At 39.7% G+C, this 17988-nt stretch overlaps 1 pseudogene; it reads left to right on the top strand.

The window, feature by feature from the left end:
* Positions 1-3418: 3418 nt before the first annotated feature.
* LOC122495211 lies at positions 3419-14746 on the top strand (annotated as a pseudogene).
* The last annotated feature ends 3242 nt before the right edge of the window (positions 14747-17988 follow it).

The raw sequence follows: 17988 nt of genomic DNA, 5'->3' as shown, positions 1-17988 counted from the left end.
AGACCCATGACTACTATTCTCAATGGGGAAAAACTGAGAGCCTTTCCCCTATGGTCCGAAACAAGACAAAGATGCCCACTGTCACCATTACTATTTAACATAGTACTGGAAGTCTTAGGCTCAGCAATCAGAAAGAAATAAAAGGCATCCAAATCAGCAACGAAGAAATCAAACTTTCACTATTTGCAGATGACATGATACTCTAGTACAAAACCCCAGAGACTCGACCAAAAAATTTCTAGAATACATGAATTCAGTAAAGTCACAGGATATAAAAATCATCAGAAACCTGTGACATTTCAATACTCCAATGATGAAGCAGCAGAAAAAGAAATCAAGGAATTGATCCTATTTGCAAATGCACCAAAAACAATAAGATACCCAAGGAATAAACCTAATAGGTAAAATATCTGTGTTCTGAAAACTATAGAAGACTTATGAAAGAAATTGAAGAAGACACGAAGAAATGGAAAAACATTCCATGCTCATAGATTGGAAGAACAAACATTGTTAAAATGTCGATACTACCCAAAGCAATCTACACATTAAATGCAATCCCTATCAAAATACTACCAGCATTTTTCACAAAGCTGGAAGAAACAATCCTAAAATTTGCATGGAACCACCAAAGACCCCAAACAGCCACAGCAATCCTGAAAAAGAAAAACAAAACTGGATGCATCATGATACCAGATTTCAAGCTATATTGCAAAGCTGTAGTCATCGAGACAGTATGGTGTACACACACACACACACACACACACACACACACACAGATCAATGAAACATAATAGAAAGCCCATAAATGGACCCACAACTATATGGTAAACTCATCTTCAAGAAAGCAGGGAAGAATATCCAATGGAAAAAAAAAAGACAGTATCTTCAACAATTCAACAAATGGTGTTGGGAACCTGGACAACTAAACACAGAAGAATGAACCGGGAACACTTTTTAACACAATACACAAAAATAAATTCAAATGAATGGAAGATCTAAATGTGATACAGGAAGCCATCAAAATTCTAGAGGAGAACACAGGCAGCAACCTCTTTGACCTTGGCCGCAGCCACTTCTTATTAGACATGTTGCTGAAAGCAAGAGAAATAAAATCAAGTATGAACTATTGGGACCTCATCAAGGTAAAAAGCTTTTGCACAGCAAAACAATCAATCAGTAAGACTAAAAGGCAGTCTCCTGAATGGGAGAAGATATTTGCAAGCAACATATCTGATAAAGGGTTAGTATCCAAAATCTATAAAGAACTTCCCAAACCCAACAGCCAAAAAATAAATAACTCAGTTAAGAACTGGGCAGAATACATGATAGACACTTCTCTAAAGAAGACATCCAGATGGCCAACAGACACATGAAAAGATGCTCAACATCACTCATCATCAGGAAAATACAAATCAAAACCACAAGTAGATACTACCATATATCTGTCAGAATGGCTAAAATTAACAACGCAAGGAAAAAAAAGGTGTTGGCGAGGATGCAGAGAAAGGGTAATCCTCTTGCACTGCTGGCAGAAATGAAATCTGGTGTGGCCCCTCTGGAGAACAGTATGGAGGTTCCTTTAAAAACTGAAAATAGAACTACCTTATTATCCAGCAATTACACTATTAGGTAGGTATTTACCCAAAGGATACAAAAATACAGATTTTAAGGGGTCCATGCACCCCAATGTTTATAGCAGCATTATCAATAGCCAAATTTTGAAAAATGTCCATCAATTGATGAAGGATAAAGAAGATGTGGCATACACATACACAATGAAATATTACTCAGTAATCAAAAAGAATAAAATATCTCCATTTGCAACGATGTGGATGGAGCTAGAATGTACTATGCTAAGTGAAATAAGTTAATCAAAGAAAGACAAATACCATATAATTTCACTAATATGTAGAATTTAAGAAACAAAACAGATGAACATATGGGAAGTGGGATGGGGGGGAGGAGAGAGGGAAACGTACCACAAGAGACTCTAAAGGATAGAGAACTGAGGGTTGATGAAGGAAGGTGGGTGGGAGATGGGCTAGATGGGTGATGGGTACTAAGGTGGGCACATGTTGGGATAAGCAGTGGGTGTTGTTTGCAGGTGATGAATCACTGAACTCTACTCCTGAAACCAAGATTGCACTGTATGTTAACTAAATAAAATCTAAATAAAGAAAAATAAATAATACATACATGGACACCCCCCCCCGCAAATATTCTGTCTCTCTCTGCCTCTTTCCCCCACTCGTGTGCTTTCTTGCTCTCAAATAAAAATTCTTTTGCACAGCGGATGAAATAATCAACAAAACTGAAAGGCAACCAACAGAATGGGAGAAGATATTTGCTAATAACATATCAGATAAAGGGTTAGTATCTGAAATCTACCAACTTATCAAACTCAACACCCCCCAAACAAAATAGTCCAGTGAAGAAATAGGCAGAAGACACGAATAGACATTTTTCCAAAGAAGACATCCATATGGCTAACAGACACATGAAAAGATGCTCAACTTCACTCATCAGGGAAATACTAATCAAAACCACAATGAGATACCACCGCACACCTGTCAGAATGGCTAAAATGAACAACCCAGGCAACAGATGTTGGCAAGGATATGGAGAAAGGCAAACCCTTTTGCACTGCTGATGGGAATGCAAACTGGTGCAGTCATTCTGCAAAACAGTATGGAGGTTCCTCAAAAAATTAAAAGTAGAACTACCCTACGACCCAGCACTTGCACTACTAGGTATTTACCTGAAGGATACAAAAATGCTGATTCGAAGGGGCACAGGCACCCCAATGTTTACAGCAGCACTATCAACAATAGCCAAATTAAGGAAAGAGCCTAAATGTCCATGGACTGTTGAATGGATCAAGAAGACATGGTGTTTGTGTGTGTGTGTACACACACACACACACACACACACACACACACACACAACGGAGTATTACTTGGCGACCAAAAAGAATGAAAGCTTGCCATTTGCAATAATGTGGATGGAACTAGAGTGTTTTATGCTAAGCGAAATAAGTCAGGGAAAGACAAGTATCATAGGATTTCACGCATATGTGGAATTTAAGAAACAAAATAGATGAACATAGGGGAAGAGAGGGAAAAAAGATAAAAATAGAGTGAGGCAAACCATAAGAGACTCTTAAATACAGAGAACAAACTGAGGGTTGCTTGAAGGGAGGTGTGTGGGGGGATGGGTGAAATCGATGTTGGGCATTAAGGAGGGCACTTTTCAAGATGACCACTGAGTGTCATATGTAAGAGATGAATCACTGGGTTCTAGTCCTGAAGCTAAGACTATGCTGTATGTTAGCTAACTTGAATTAAAAAAAAAAAAAAAAGGAGACTCCTAAATACAGAGAACAAACTGTTGGCTGCCAGAGGGGAGATGGATTGGGGACATGGGTGAAGGGAATTACAAGGTATGAATGTCCAGTTATAAAAATAAATTATGGGGATGAAAATTACAAGAATATAGTCAATAATACTGTAATAATTGTGTATGGTGAGAGATGGTAGCTACACTTACCATGGTGAGCATTGTGTAACATATAGAATTACCAAATAACTATGTTGAACACCTGAAAGTAATCTTGTATATCAACCGTACTTTAATTTAAAAAAAAAATCAGTTTAGTAGAGGATGGCCAATAATTTATTTCGGGCTAAGACCGAAGATGATCTGAAATCTCTCTTTCATGAGACTACTTGTTAAATCTGGAAGGTAACAAGAGCTGAGGAATCCTAGCGACCTGAACACACATTTTATCTCGAATTGGCAACTACTTTGCACATCTGTATTAACTGGTTCACTGGTCCCTGTAAATATGGGAATCTCTCCAGACAAATGAAGAATATACAAGGGAAGGAAAAGCTATGGAAAAGATCGTGGTGTGTAGTCTTCACCCTACCTAAGGGACTTGGGACAAGATTCATGGTCTTGGTAATTTCTCTTATCCTCTCAGGTGGTTTCTTTCTTTTCTTTTTAATGTTTACTTTTGAGATAGAGACAGAGTGTGAGAGAAGGAGGGACAGAGAGAGGGGGGAGACAGAATCCAAAGCAGGATCCAAGCTCTGAGCTATCAGCCCAGAGTTTGAGGCGGGGTTCTAACTCATGAGCTGTGAGATCATGACCTGAAGTTGGATGTTTAACAAAGTCAGTCACACAGGCACCCCCAGGTGTCCCTTTATATTCTGTTTCTTTCAATCTGTATCAATAATTACATCCATTTCAGAGATGTGTGCTATCAGCTGGGTCAATGAACATATGCCTAGCAGAATACCTAGTATGTTAATTCCCCATAATATCTACATTGGTCTACAGATTGCTTTGGCCAGATCTTATGATAAAGCTTCATGCTTATAATCTAGTCTAGTTTAAGCACTTTCTTTGGGTGGGTATAATCCCCTTGGGTGGCTACTTTCATAAGACTTAGTAGGATGGAGGACAATGGAGGAGGATTGAAGAATCAACGTTAGAAGACCAGACCCACATCCAATCCATCACCGGTCTTCTTATAGCTTCCAGATCTGAAAACTGGATCTTTGGGGATAGAGAAGTCACTTAGAAAAATCAGGCTTCCTAAAAACTTCCCCCATCCTTACCCACTACTCACAGTTTCATCTAATGTCAGTCTTCTCACACAGATCTTTGTGATGGAGCTTTTGAAAGATTCTGTTATTTCAGATGTGCTGTGCCTCATAAGAGGTGGTCAACATGTTAACCAGATATTGTTTGACTTACCATAGATCAAGCCTTGGGGTCTGTGGCAGTCCAATCTCCACTCAGCGTCTAGAGATTCCTTTTTTTTAAAGGTTTATTTTTGAGACAGAGAGAGACAGAGCATGAACGGGGGAGGAGCAGAGAGAGACACACACAGAATCCAAAGCAGGCTCCAGGCTCTGAGCTGTCAGCACAGAGCCCAACGAGGGGCTCGAACTCACAGACCATGAGATCGTGACCTGAGCCGAAGTCGGACGCTTAACCGACTGAGCCACCCAGGCACCCCTAGAGATTCCTTTTTATTGAGTTTATCTTGATACCACAGTAGGTCAAAGTCAGTAGGACCCAACTCTACCATCTTGTGTCTCAGGGAGGGTCAGACTTAGGATCTTAGGACCAAGGAATATAGGATCTAGAACATAAATATGGGATCAGGGACTCACACTACACAGCACCATCGGGGCACCTGGGTGGCTCACTTTATTAAGCATCCAACTCTTGACTTCACCTCAGGTTATGATCTTAGAGTTAGTGACATTGAGCCCCACATCAGGCTCTGCACTGACAGCGGGGAACCTGCTTGGGATTCTCTCTTTCTCTCTCTCTCTCTCTCTCTCTCTCTCTCTCGCTACCCCTCCCCTGCTTAAGCTCTCTCAAAAATAAACATTAAAAAACTACACAGAACCATCTATTCAAAGTTGACATAGAAAATTCCTGTGGTCTTATAGGAACTGCTGTTTGATAATCTGTTAATCATAGGTCTGAACTCTTTCTGGAACAATGATCTTAACAACAGACTTGGTAAACTTTTGAGTTGAGGTAAGTGTGGAGTATCAGTCCTAACACTTTCTGGGGGAAGGCAGACATCAGTTTATGTAACATGGTGTTTCTTTTATGACTATCGTCCTTAATAGCCCATAAAAACACCAATGTTTTTGTGTACATGGTGTAGACATGTGTACATCTGCAATGCCATCATGAATTCATATTGAAATGAAGGTGCATGCGTTAAATGATGCTGATAAGGCTGTCTAACATTCAGGAGAAAATAGGAGCCACCACCACCACCAACTCCAGGTAAACAAATTAGTTACCTGCATTTTTAAGAAATAGGATTGGGAGGCACCTTGGTGACTCAGTTCAAGATCAGACTCTTGATTTTGGTTCAGATGATGATCTCATGGTTCATGGGATCAAGTCCTGTGACTGGCTCCGTGCTGAGTGTGGAGGGTGCTTAAGATGCTCTCTCTAACTTGGGGCACCTTAGTGGCTCAGTCAGTTAAGCGTCCAACTTCAGCTCAGGTCATGATCTCACAGCTCATGAGTTAGAGCCCTGCGTCAGCCTCTGTGCTGACAGCCTGGAAGCTGCTTTGGCTTCTGTGTCTTCCTCTCTTTATGCCCTTCCTTCACTTGTGCTCAGTCTCTCAAAAATAAATTAAAAGGTGAAAAAAAAAGATTCTCTCTCTGCCACTTTCCTGCCCACATACACACACTCACTCTCAAAATAAATAAACTTACAAAGGTAAGAAATAGGTACCCGTCTTTCTATGCCTGACTGATTTCACTTAGCATAATACCCTCCAGTTCCATATGTTGGGGTGAGCACTGGGTGTTGTATGGAAACCAATTTGACAATAAATTACATTTAATGTATAAAAAAAGAAATGCACATGTGTACCAGTTTTAGTACACCATCTCCAGCAATGAGTATGTTTTAAACATTTTATTAATTTATTTTTAAAAAATTTAAAATGTTTTCATTCATTTTTGAGACAGAGCATCAGCAGGGGAGGGGCAGAGAGAGAAGGAGACACAGAATCTGAAGATGGCTCCAGGCTCTGAGCTGTCAGCACAGAGCCCAATGCGGGGCTCGAACTCACGGACTGTGAGATCATGACCTGAGCTGAAGTCGGACACCCAACTGACTGAGCCACCCAGGCGCCCCAACATTAATTTAATAGAAAACAATGAATGTTATTATTCTTCTATTTTGTAGATTTTAATTATTGTTGAGGTTTTCCTATGATTTTGAGTGTAAAGAGTCCCTCATTCAGTATTGTCATAACTGTTCCAAGACAGAGTGAGCACCAGGCTCGTGGATTGCAAATATTATAAAGATGTGCACATTAAAGAAAAAATAAGATTGGCATTTTTAAAAAAAACAGGCATAAAGGTTTAAAAAAAACCCACAGGCATGTATTCTGCGGGGGAAAATGTATACATAGAAGCAATAAGCTAATAGAGAAAACCCAACAACCAAAGTAAGCCAAATTAGCCTTACTTCAGGAGCTCTGTTAATCAGAGGGAAAACACTGCCAATTATATATAGAAGTTGGAAATAGAGATAAGAAATTAAAAATAGTTATAGGCAAGATATAGCTAAAATATTCAGAGCAATGTACCTTATGGTTCAGAAAAAGACGTTTATTCAAGTAATCTGAAAAGAAGCATTGCAGTGTGGTCAGATGGGCATATAGATTGTTGGTGTCAAACAGTGATATCCCTTTAGGAAAGCAGACAGTATTAAAAGCTTTTCATCAATTTAACTATCTTGGACTCAGTTCTTCTTCTAGGAGTCTATCAAGTAGAACCACTAGGTGTCAATCTTATGTAATACAGAATTCTTTAAGTTGTCCAATGGATTGTAGAAAATCAGAAACTGAAGATTGACAACAGAGTATGATTAAATATACCTAGTGTATCAATGTTGTGCACTATAAACTCAAATTCAGACTTTCAAAGAATACTTAACAAGTTCTCCTACTTCCAGTTTTAGGAAAATCAAAGTTGCATAAGAGACTAGTGTTTATAAAGTCTGTCTCCTTTCTTAGACAAACATCACTAGAAGGAAGTAAATTTGCTTAACATTGGTTATGTTTGTATAGCATGGATAACTGTTTCTGGTTTTAAATCTTGGTTTTAAGAGCTTTTCTATGAATAGAAGTTTATTATGCAGTGAAGAAAGTTAAATCCCATGAAATCCATTCTTCCCCCTGAATCCCAATGTATTTCCCTCCTTTGACTTCTATTTTACACCATCCTCTGTCATTCAACTTCCTCCTTGGGGTTTAGATTCTTTTTAACAGTTGAGATGGGGTCCAACGCCCACACAAGGTTCCAACAAGGAAAATGAATGCAGAAGGATTGAAGTATCCTGACTGAATCATGTGGCTGAATAACTGAGGACCCGACAGTTACATACTGAGCACCTTAGACCAGACATTCTCAAGAATTGTTGCCCAGAAGAATCACTTGAGGAGTTAATAAAAAAAAAAAACCTGTTAATATTAAATAGAAAATGGAGACCAAACTTGAAAATTCCCTGGGACAAATTCTACAACACAAGACAAGACAGATGTTGGCAAGCATGCAGAGAAAGGGGAACCCTCTTGCATGGTTGGTGGGAACACAACCTGGTGCAGTCACTGTGGAGAAGAGTTTGGAGATTCCTCAAGAAATTAAAAACAACAATACCCAATGATCCAGCAATTGCACTACTAGGTACTTACCTAAAGAATACAAAAATACTAATTCAAAGGGACACATGTACCTTGATGTTTATAGAAGCATTATCAGCAATAGCCAAATTATGGAAAGAGCCCAAGTGTCTATCAAACAATTACTGGATAAAGAAGATGTGGTGTATGTATATAGATGATGGATATATATAATAGAATATTACTCAGCCAGAAAAAAAAAAGTCTTGCCATTTGCAAGGACATGAATGGAACTAGAGAGTATAATGCTAAGTGAAATAAGTCAGAGAAAGTCAAATACCATACAATTTCACTCATACGTGGAATTTAACAAAACAAAGGAGCCAAGGAAAAGAGAGAGAAGCAAGCCAAGTAACAGATACTTAACTATCGAGAACAAACTGAGGGGTGGCAGAGGGTGCTGGCATGGGTTAAATAGCTGATGGAGACTAAGGAGAGCACTTACCATGATGAGCACTGGGTGTCTGAGGCAAGTGTCGAATCACTGTATTGTACACCTGAAACTACTATCACGCTGTATGTTAATCAACTGGAATTTGAGTAAAAAGTTTTAAAATAAAAATTTTTTTAAGAAGAAAATTCCCTGGGCAGAAGAAACCACTTAAACCACATCAGCAAAACTAAATCTACCTTATTTCATGAACATAAGTGAAACTGAAGTTGTTTCTTGTAAACACCTCTGATAACCATAGAAGAAACTTAACGTCGATGGTGAGCACTTATGACAAGCACAGAGTTCTAGAGTCATTGAATCACTATGTCGTACACCTGAAACTAATGTAACATTGTAGGTTAATCATACATCAATTTAAAAATTCAAGTTTTTTTTTTAAAGAAACTTAAGCCATCTTCCTAAAAACGTGTAAGATAATCACTTTGAAACCATTCCCTGACATCTGGAGATCCTCCCCAGAATAACCAGCCATTGTAAAGGTTAAATAACTCCTCATTTTCACTTTATACGCTGTAACGTCATTCACCTGAGCTTCATGAGTTTTGAATTTGAGAGCACCAAGTTCGAAAACCATTCTTAAATGCACAATAAGCTCTTTCTAAATCTATTTTACTAATTTGGTGGTTTTAATTTTGCTATGTCTGCTTTTCTTTTCTTTTTTCTTCTTTTTTTTTTTAACACTCCCAATGCCCAGAAATATCCAGACCTGTTAAACAAGAAGCTTTGAAAGATCCAGGAATCCATCTTTTCTTACAATTCCCCCAAATAACTTCCACACGCAGCCAAAATTGAGAGCCAGCGCCTTAGAACACAGTTGAGGATCCCTCAGAGTAGAGAAGCTATAGCTCACCCTTAAAATATCCTCTTTCTAACATTGCAGTCACTAAATAGAAGGATGGTGTCCATGGTAAGGCCACAAGCATGAGTTTCTGGTTAAAAAAAAAAACAGCATGGAAAAAAGAACAGAGAATTGGAAAATTTCAGTAACAACATAAATAACAGGATTTTAAAAATCAAAATGAACAAATTGGCAAGAATGGTAACTCACCAACCCTGACACCAATCTCCTGGGCCAGTTCCTAAAGCAAGCAAGCCAGGGGAGTGGGAAGAGAAGGTCTACACCCACCCAGAGATGGGTGGGCGGGTTAATTCCTCCCCTTTTTATTGACTGAGGTAGGTTCTGGATAACCAGGTTCACAATGGAAGGGAAACACTGCTTCACCTGGGCTTTTGTGCCTCAACTGTTTTTCTCCATGTAGACCTTTCTTCTCAGGTCCGCTGACAACAAGACAGTACAGACCCAGCTTGTGATGTTGGAGCTCTTGGGGAATCTGGCAAAGAACCCCCAAAACAACTGACTGGGGCAGTGCCAAAGAAAAAGAACCTCTCCGCTTATAATCTTAACTTCAGATAACCGTCTGTTCTATGATCCACATAAGGTGAATATTCTATGCATTCTGCATCAAGTTCTGGCAAGGGGCCTTTTCAGTATAATAGATTGTGGAGCAGTACAATCATGGGTAAATTTAACAGGTGATGGGATTCATAGAGGCCCTGCCTAGATCCCAAACCCTGAGGTCGCCAGATTTGCTGCACAGTTGGAATCACCTGACATCTCTCACGCTGACTGAGGATTTGCTCCCACCTGCAGGTGCCCTGCTTTCATCAGCAGAGGGTGTGCTCTGGGTATGACTAATAAATGTAATTCTTCATATTTCACAGATTACAGAAGGAAACAAATATGATCACCTTAACAGATGAAAAAAGGTAAATCTAAAAGATTCCATGTCTATTTGTGCTCTTAGATGTATCTTTGTAAATTAGGAAAGAAAGGAATTTCCTTAACCCATTCCAAAAGAACATTAAAAAATAAATAAATAAAAGTAGCCAAAACCTCATAATGGAAAAATGATGACAGAATACCTTTTAGGATATGAGACAAACATACGCTCTGTCCCCAATCTTATTTCAATGTAATACTGAAACAGCAGTTGATTCAGTGGGACAAGAAAAGGGACTTGGAAAGAGGAGGCAAATTTGAGAGTATATGAAATAATTTGGTATATCTGTACAAACTCCCTCCCTGCAAATCTATGGAAAAACTGTTTGAATTAATATTGTATTGTATACTTGAAAGTTGTTAAGAGAGTAGCTCTTAAGTGTTCTCACCACACAAACACCCACAAAAGGTAATTATGAGACGTGGTGGAGGTGTGAGTTGATCCTATGGTGGCAATCATTCTGCAATATATTAGTGTATCGGATCAACATCCTAAGCCCTTCAACTTACACAATGTCCTATGTCAATTATATCTCGATAAGGCTGGAAAAAAAAAGTTACTAAGCTTTTAAATGGCACTTTTATGAATATAAAAATTCATGTGTATTTCTATAAATAAATCTAGTTAGAATTTTAAATTTTGGGGCGCCTGGGTGGCGCAGTCGGTTAAGCGTCCAACTTCAGCCAGGTCACGATCTCGCGGTCCGTGAGTTCGAGCCCCGCGTCAGGCTCTGGGCTGATGGCTCAGAGGCTGGAGCCTGTTTCCGATTCTGTGTCTTCCTCTCTCTCTGCCCCTCCCCCATTCATGCTCTGTCTCTCTCTGTCCCAAAAATAAATAAACGTTGAAAAAAAAATTTATATAATATTTCAAATGACACATTGGAAGTAACCTGGAAAAAAAAAGGTGTCGTACACAATAAAAGTCATCCAAGGAAGAAGTAAAACTTTCACTATTTGCAGATGACATATTACTCTATGTAGAAAACCCTAAAGACTCAACAACAACAACAAAAAACAACTATTGCAGGATACAAAATCAATATGCAGAAATCTGTTGCATTTGCATACACTGTTAATGAAGTAGCAGAAAGAGAAATCAAGAAAACAATGCAATTAACAATTGCATCAAAAAGAATAAAATACCCAGGAATAAACTTAACCAAGGAGGTGAAAGACCTGTACTCTGAAAACTGTCAGTCACTTGTGAAAGAAATTAACAAGGACACAAATGGAAAAACATTCCATGTTCATGGATTGGAAGAAAAATATTGTGAAAATGTCCATACGACCCAAAGCAGTCTACAGATTAAATGTAATCCTTATCAAAATACCAACAGCATTTTTCACAGAACTAGAACAAATAATACTAACATTTGGATAGAACCACAAAAGACCCCCAATAACCAAAGCAGTCTTGAGAAAGAAAACAAAACAGGAAGTGTCACAATCCCAGATTTCAGGATATACTACAAAGTTATAAAAATTAAAAGAGTATGGTGCTGGTACAAATATAGACACATCAATTCTGATCAATAGAACAGAGTAAAGAGCCCAGAAATAAACTCATGATTATATCATCAATTAATCTTCCACAAGGGAGGCAAAAATATATAATGTGAAAAGAATCTCTTCAACAAATGGTGTTGGGAAAACTAGACAGCTAGATCCAAAAGAACAAAACTGGACCACTTTCTCACACCATACACAAAAGTAAATTCAAAATGGATTCAAGACCTGTGAGATGTAAAACCATAAAATTCCTAGGAGAAAATATAGACAGTACTCTTTCTCACATCAGCCATAGAAATATTTTTCTATATATGTCTCCTCAGGCAAGGAAAATAAAAACAAAATTAAACCATTGGGACGACATCAAAATAAAAAGTTTTTGCACATCGCAGGACACCATCAACAAAGCAAAAAGACAACCTACTGACTGGAAGAAGATGCTTGCAAATCATATATCTAATAAGAGGTTAATATCCGAAATATATAAAGAACTTATACAACTCAACACCAAAAATACCCCAAAGAATCTAGATTAAAATGGACAGAAGACATGAATAGACATTTTCCTGAAGAAGATATACAGATGGCCAATAAACACATGAAAATATGTTCAACATCACTCATCATCAGGGAAATGCAACTCAAAACCACAATGAGATATCACCTCACACCTGTCAGGAGGGCTAGACTCAAAAGGTAAGGAATCACAAGTGTTGGTGAGGATGTGGAGAAAAATAAATCTTTGTGCACTATTGGTGAGAATGCAAGCTGGTGCAGCCACTGTGGAAAACAGTATGGATATTCCTCAAAAAATTAGAAGTAGAATTATCATATGATAATACGATTTGATATTTACCCAAAGAAAAGAAAAACGCCAATTGGAAAAGATTATGTGCACCCCTATGTTTATTGCAGTATTATTATTATTATTATTATTGCCAAGATATGGAAGCAATCCAAACATCCATTGATAGATGAATGGATAAAGAAGATGTGATACACACACACACACACACACACACACACACACACACACGCACACAGGAATGTTATTTGGCCATAGAAAGGATGAGATCTTCCTATCTGCAGCTACATGGATGGATTAGGGAGTATAATGCTAAGTGAAACAAGTCAGTTAAAGACAAATACCATATGATTTCACTCATGCGAAATTTAAGAGACGAATGAACAAAGAAGAAAGAAGACAAACCCAAAAACAGACTCTTAAATACGGAGCGCAAACTGGTGTTTGCCAGGTGAGAGGTTGGTGGGGGGAGTGGGTGACATAGGGGAAGGGGATTAAGAGCACACTTCTCATGATGAGCACTGAGGAAGGTACAGGATTGTGGAAGCACTCACTGTACTTGAATTTATAATTGAAAATTAAGAAAGGATGTCCTACTCAATGACAAGAAAAATATAAAATCACAAGAAATAAATCTAATGCAATATTATAAGCCTTAATGGATAAAGTATGAAGTTTTATTGATAGACATAAAAATTGTGACAAATGAAGAATTATACTAAGTTCTTGTATGTGAATGATCATTATTATAAGGATGTCAATACTCTCCGTATCCACCTCTATATTCAGTAAATTGCTAATCCCAACAGAAATTTTTGTGCAGCCATTCTGAAGTGTATGTGGGAGACAGAGGGGGTTAGTGTAAACGATGCTACTCCCAGAGCATAACAGAGTGTGGGAGAGGGGATGTTGATTGAATTGGGTGGACCTTACAAAGATTTCACTTAAAAGCTCTAGTAATTGGTGCACAGACCATGCACTGGCCTCCAGCCAGAACTGAAGCTACAAGGTGGCATCAGCTCCCTCCATCAAATGGTGCCTCAGGCACTGGGACTGTGGCCACCTCCCTCTGCATGACACCCCTGGATGTGGGGAAGGCACACTTGCAGGCTGTGTCCCTCAGTGGCCAGATAGCTGAGGCCTCCCTCCAGACTCTGGAGCCTCTGCTATGCCAAATTGCTCTCCTCTCTCTGGTCCACAGGGAGGTGCCTTCTATCTGCAGTGGTGTTCTGGAGCCCCTGTACTTGTACCCAAATGGAAACAAGTACCTTGTTTCAGGACTGTGCTTGCCTCACTGGCATCGTGGATACCTCTGTGAAGACTGTAAGACAGAAGAGGACCCTGTGGACTGGCCTCCCAGCCACCCGTGTTAGCCACTGCCATCTCCTTCACTGCCTGTGACCAACTGAAGGCCTTCCTTTGTGGTCAAGCCCTGACTCCTGACTTCTTTGCACCCATGGTGGCTGATGCACTAGCCCACTTGTAGCTGGTGCAGACCAAGCTGTAGGCTCAGCCTGTGTCACACCGGGAGCTTGGTGCCTGTGCCCAGCTGCCATGGCTCAGGTTGGCTGGCACTCACTGAGGCCAGGGTCCTGCTACCCTTGGGGATGTGCCCTTCTCAACCCTGTCCTGGTTCAACTACAGCTGGTGAGCAGATGGATGAGTGGGCTCTAGCCAAAACACCAGACATCTGTGGGAATCATCAGCTTTGTGGCTGGCAGCCTCTAAGGGATAGTGGTGGCCATCCTGACTCCATGCCACCTCACACTGGGAGCAGCCGTGGCTGTGAGTGACGTCTGCTGTGGAAGATCTTGGCTGAGCCAGGCACCACGGGACTCTTTGCAGGCTCTGTTCCAGCGGTCATCAAGGCCACCCCCTCCTGTGCCATAATGATCAGCACTTATGAGGTTAGCAAAAGCTTCTTCCAGAGGCTCAACAGAGAACAGCCTCTGGACTCTTAAAAGGAGCCAGAGGACAAGGACCACATCTATCCCATGGTTGAGGGTGGGGCAGAAGAAGACTGAGCCAAGGGCCTTGTCCTCAGCACTGAGGGGAGGGGCCTCATTTCCCTTCCTTCTCAACTATGAGCTCCTGGGGTAGGGAGCTGTCCGTCTAGGCCTGCTCTGGCCCCCCTAAAACAGCTTTCTTCCTTCTGTTCGTCATTCCCAAGCCCCAAAGATAATCACATTTCCGCCCCCACTCCCACCAAGTTCAAGACCAAATCTGCTAACTTCCTCCATCCTTCCCACAAGTTTCCTGTGTGCTTGCTGTAGCTGGGTCTGCCCATATTCCCACCCCCGCCACCCCCCACCCGGAGCCACAAAACTCTGGGCCTGGTGTAGTCTGTACCCATCACTTGAGTCTATTCCTTGAGTCTAAAGATGATGAACTTCCACAAACAAAAACAAAACAAAAAAAGGAAAAAAAATCTATAGTAATTAAGACTTATTGGGACACGGATGGACAAATGAATCAATAGAACAAAAGATCCCAGAAGCAAAGGCAATCAATATAAAAAGTTGCTTCTTAACAGATTGCTGTGCAGCGGGAAAGGCAAACTATTCATTAAATGGACATCCAGATGGCCAACTGACACATGAAAAAATGCTCAACATCACTCATCATCAGGGAAACACAAATAAAAACCACAATGAGGTACCACCTTACACCTGTCAGAATGGCTAACATTAACACCTCATGCAACAACAGATGTTGGCAAGGATGTGGAGAGAGAGGATATCTTTCGCATTGTTGGTGGCAATGCAAGCTGGTGCAGCCATTCTGGAAAATAGTATGGAAGTTCCTCAAAAAATTAAAAATAGAACTAACCTAGACCCAGCAATTGCACTACTAGGCATTTATCCACAGGATACAGGTGTGCTGTTTTGAAGGGACACATGCACCCCCATATTTATAGCAGCACTATCAACAATAGCCAAAGTATGGAAAGAGCCCAAATGTCCATCGATGGATGAGTGGATAAAGAAGATGTGATATATATATATATATATATATATATATATATATATATATATATATATATATATAATGGAGTATTACTTGGCAATCAAAAAGAATGAAATCTTGCCATTTGCAACTACATGGATGGAACTGGAGGGTATTATACTAAGCGAAATTAGAGAAACACAAATATCATATGACTTCACTCATATGGGTACTTTACGAGACAAAACAGATAACATAAGGGAAGGGAAACAAAAATAATATAAAAACGGGGGGGGGGGACAAAACAGAAGAGACTCATAAATATGGAGAACAAACTGAGGGCTGCTGGAGGGGTTGTGGGAGGGGGATGGGCTAACTGGGTAAGGGGCATTAAGGAATCTACTCCTGAAATCATTGTTTCAGTATATAGTAACTAATTTGGATGTAAATTTTAAAAAATTAAAATTAAAATTAAAAAAAATTAAAGGCAAAAAAATTTAAAAAATAGAATAAAATAAATGGAGCTAGTACTTTTTTTGATGTTAATTGAAAAATAAAAAAGATCCCTTCTCCCTATCCTAGATGAATGGGATTCGTGTGGATGAATACTTCTGTATGAAAAGCCAAACTATCATCTTCAAAGACAATATAAGACACCCATTTGATTTGGCTTAGGGGATGCTTATTTTGGGGAAATGGAATGATTTATTCTTAAACAAGACTCATAAAATAAACCTGGATAAGTTTGATTTCATTAAAAGTAAAAACTGTTCAGCAAATCATCCTATGAGAAAGAAAGAAAAGTACAAACCACAAATTGGGAGATTATGCTATGTTACTGGCCAAGCACCATTATCAGAAAACATAGGCACTTCTGCGTGCAAACAAAAGCAGGAAATAACCAAAGAAAGTAGAAAGAAAGTGACAAAAAGGCATTTCTCTCTCTCTCTCTCTCTGTCTCTCTCTGTCTCTCTGTCTCTCTCTCTCTCTCGCACACACACACACACACACACACACACACACACACCACAAAAGGCAAGAAATGTCCCCTGGAGATGAGAAAACTTCTGACCTTTATTAGTAATCATGCAAAGGCAAAGGGAAGCAACAACGAAACACCCAATATTTAGCAAGTATTTTTAAAGTTTGACATCATCAGGAGTGAGCAGAGATGTGCAGCCATGGGGACATTCATCTATGTCGGATGGTAATGTAACTTGGTTAAAACACTTGGAAATAGGCATAGGCAGGAGTGGTCTGGGCATCTTACATTAACCTGGCAATTTCACTCTTAAATAATTCTACATTCTGACACATGTGGACCAGGGGATACGTTCAAGGATGTTCAGCACAGCGTTATTCATCTTAGCAACAATTGAGAAACAAAAACTATCACCGACAGAATGGATAAGCTGTGACATATTCATACACATAGATACTTTAAAGCAGTAAAAAAATAAACCACAGCTAAAACAAATTTAATGTTAGTAAATTTCAAGAATGTAATGGTAAGTGAAAGAAACAAGTCATAGAAGGACAAATGCTCCCTAATTCAAAATCAGGGAAAACTAAACATATCTCTTAGGGGAGCATCTACCAGAGGGAAAAATAAAAAGAAGGTTGAGGGGAGTAATTGATACCAAAATTACTTCATTTGGCAACTATTGAGGGTGGAAAGGGCATGCAGCTGGGGCTGGGTAGACAGAACCTGCAAAGGTCCTTATAGTGTCTATTTCTTTTTTTAATGTTTGTTTTTGAGAGAGAGAGAGAGAGCGTGCAAGCAGGGGAGGGGGCAGAGAGAGGAAGACACAAAATCCGAAGCGGGCTCTGCACTGACAGCAGAGAGCCCAATGTAGGGCTCCAAATCATGAACCGTGAGATCATGACCTGAGCCAAAGTCGGACACTCAACTGACTGAGCCACCCAGGTGCCCCTATGTCTTTCTTTTTTTTTTTAATTTAAAACAATTTTTTAACATTTATTCATTTTTGAGGGACCGAGAGAGACAGAGAGTGAGTGGGGGAGGGGCAGAGAGAGGGAGATACAGAATCCAAAACAGGCTCCAAGCTCTGAGCTGTCAGCACAGAGCCTGAAGCGGGGCTCGAACTCATGAACCTGCGAGATCATGACCTGAGCCGAAATTGGGTGCTTAACCGACTCAGCCACCCAGGGCTCCCATAATGTCTATTTCTTAATCAAGGTTCTAGACCACAGATATTTGTGTTCTGTTTATGGTTATTCCTCAAGTTTTCCATTA

Source organism: Prionailurus bengalensis, chromosome E2, assembly GCF_016509475.1.
Source record: "Prionailurus bengalensis isolate Pbe53 chromosome E2, Fcat_Pben_1.1_paternal_pri, whole genome shotgun sequence".
Classification (NCBI taxonomy): Eukaryota; Metazoa; Chordata; class Mammalia; order Carnivora; family Felidae; genus Prionailurus; species Prionailurus bengalensis.
This window is presented reverse-complemented; position numbering and strand designations above follow the sequence as displayed.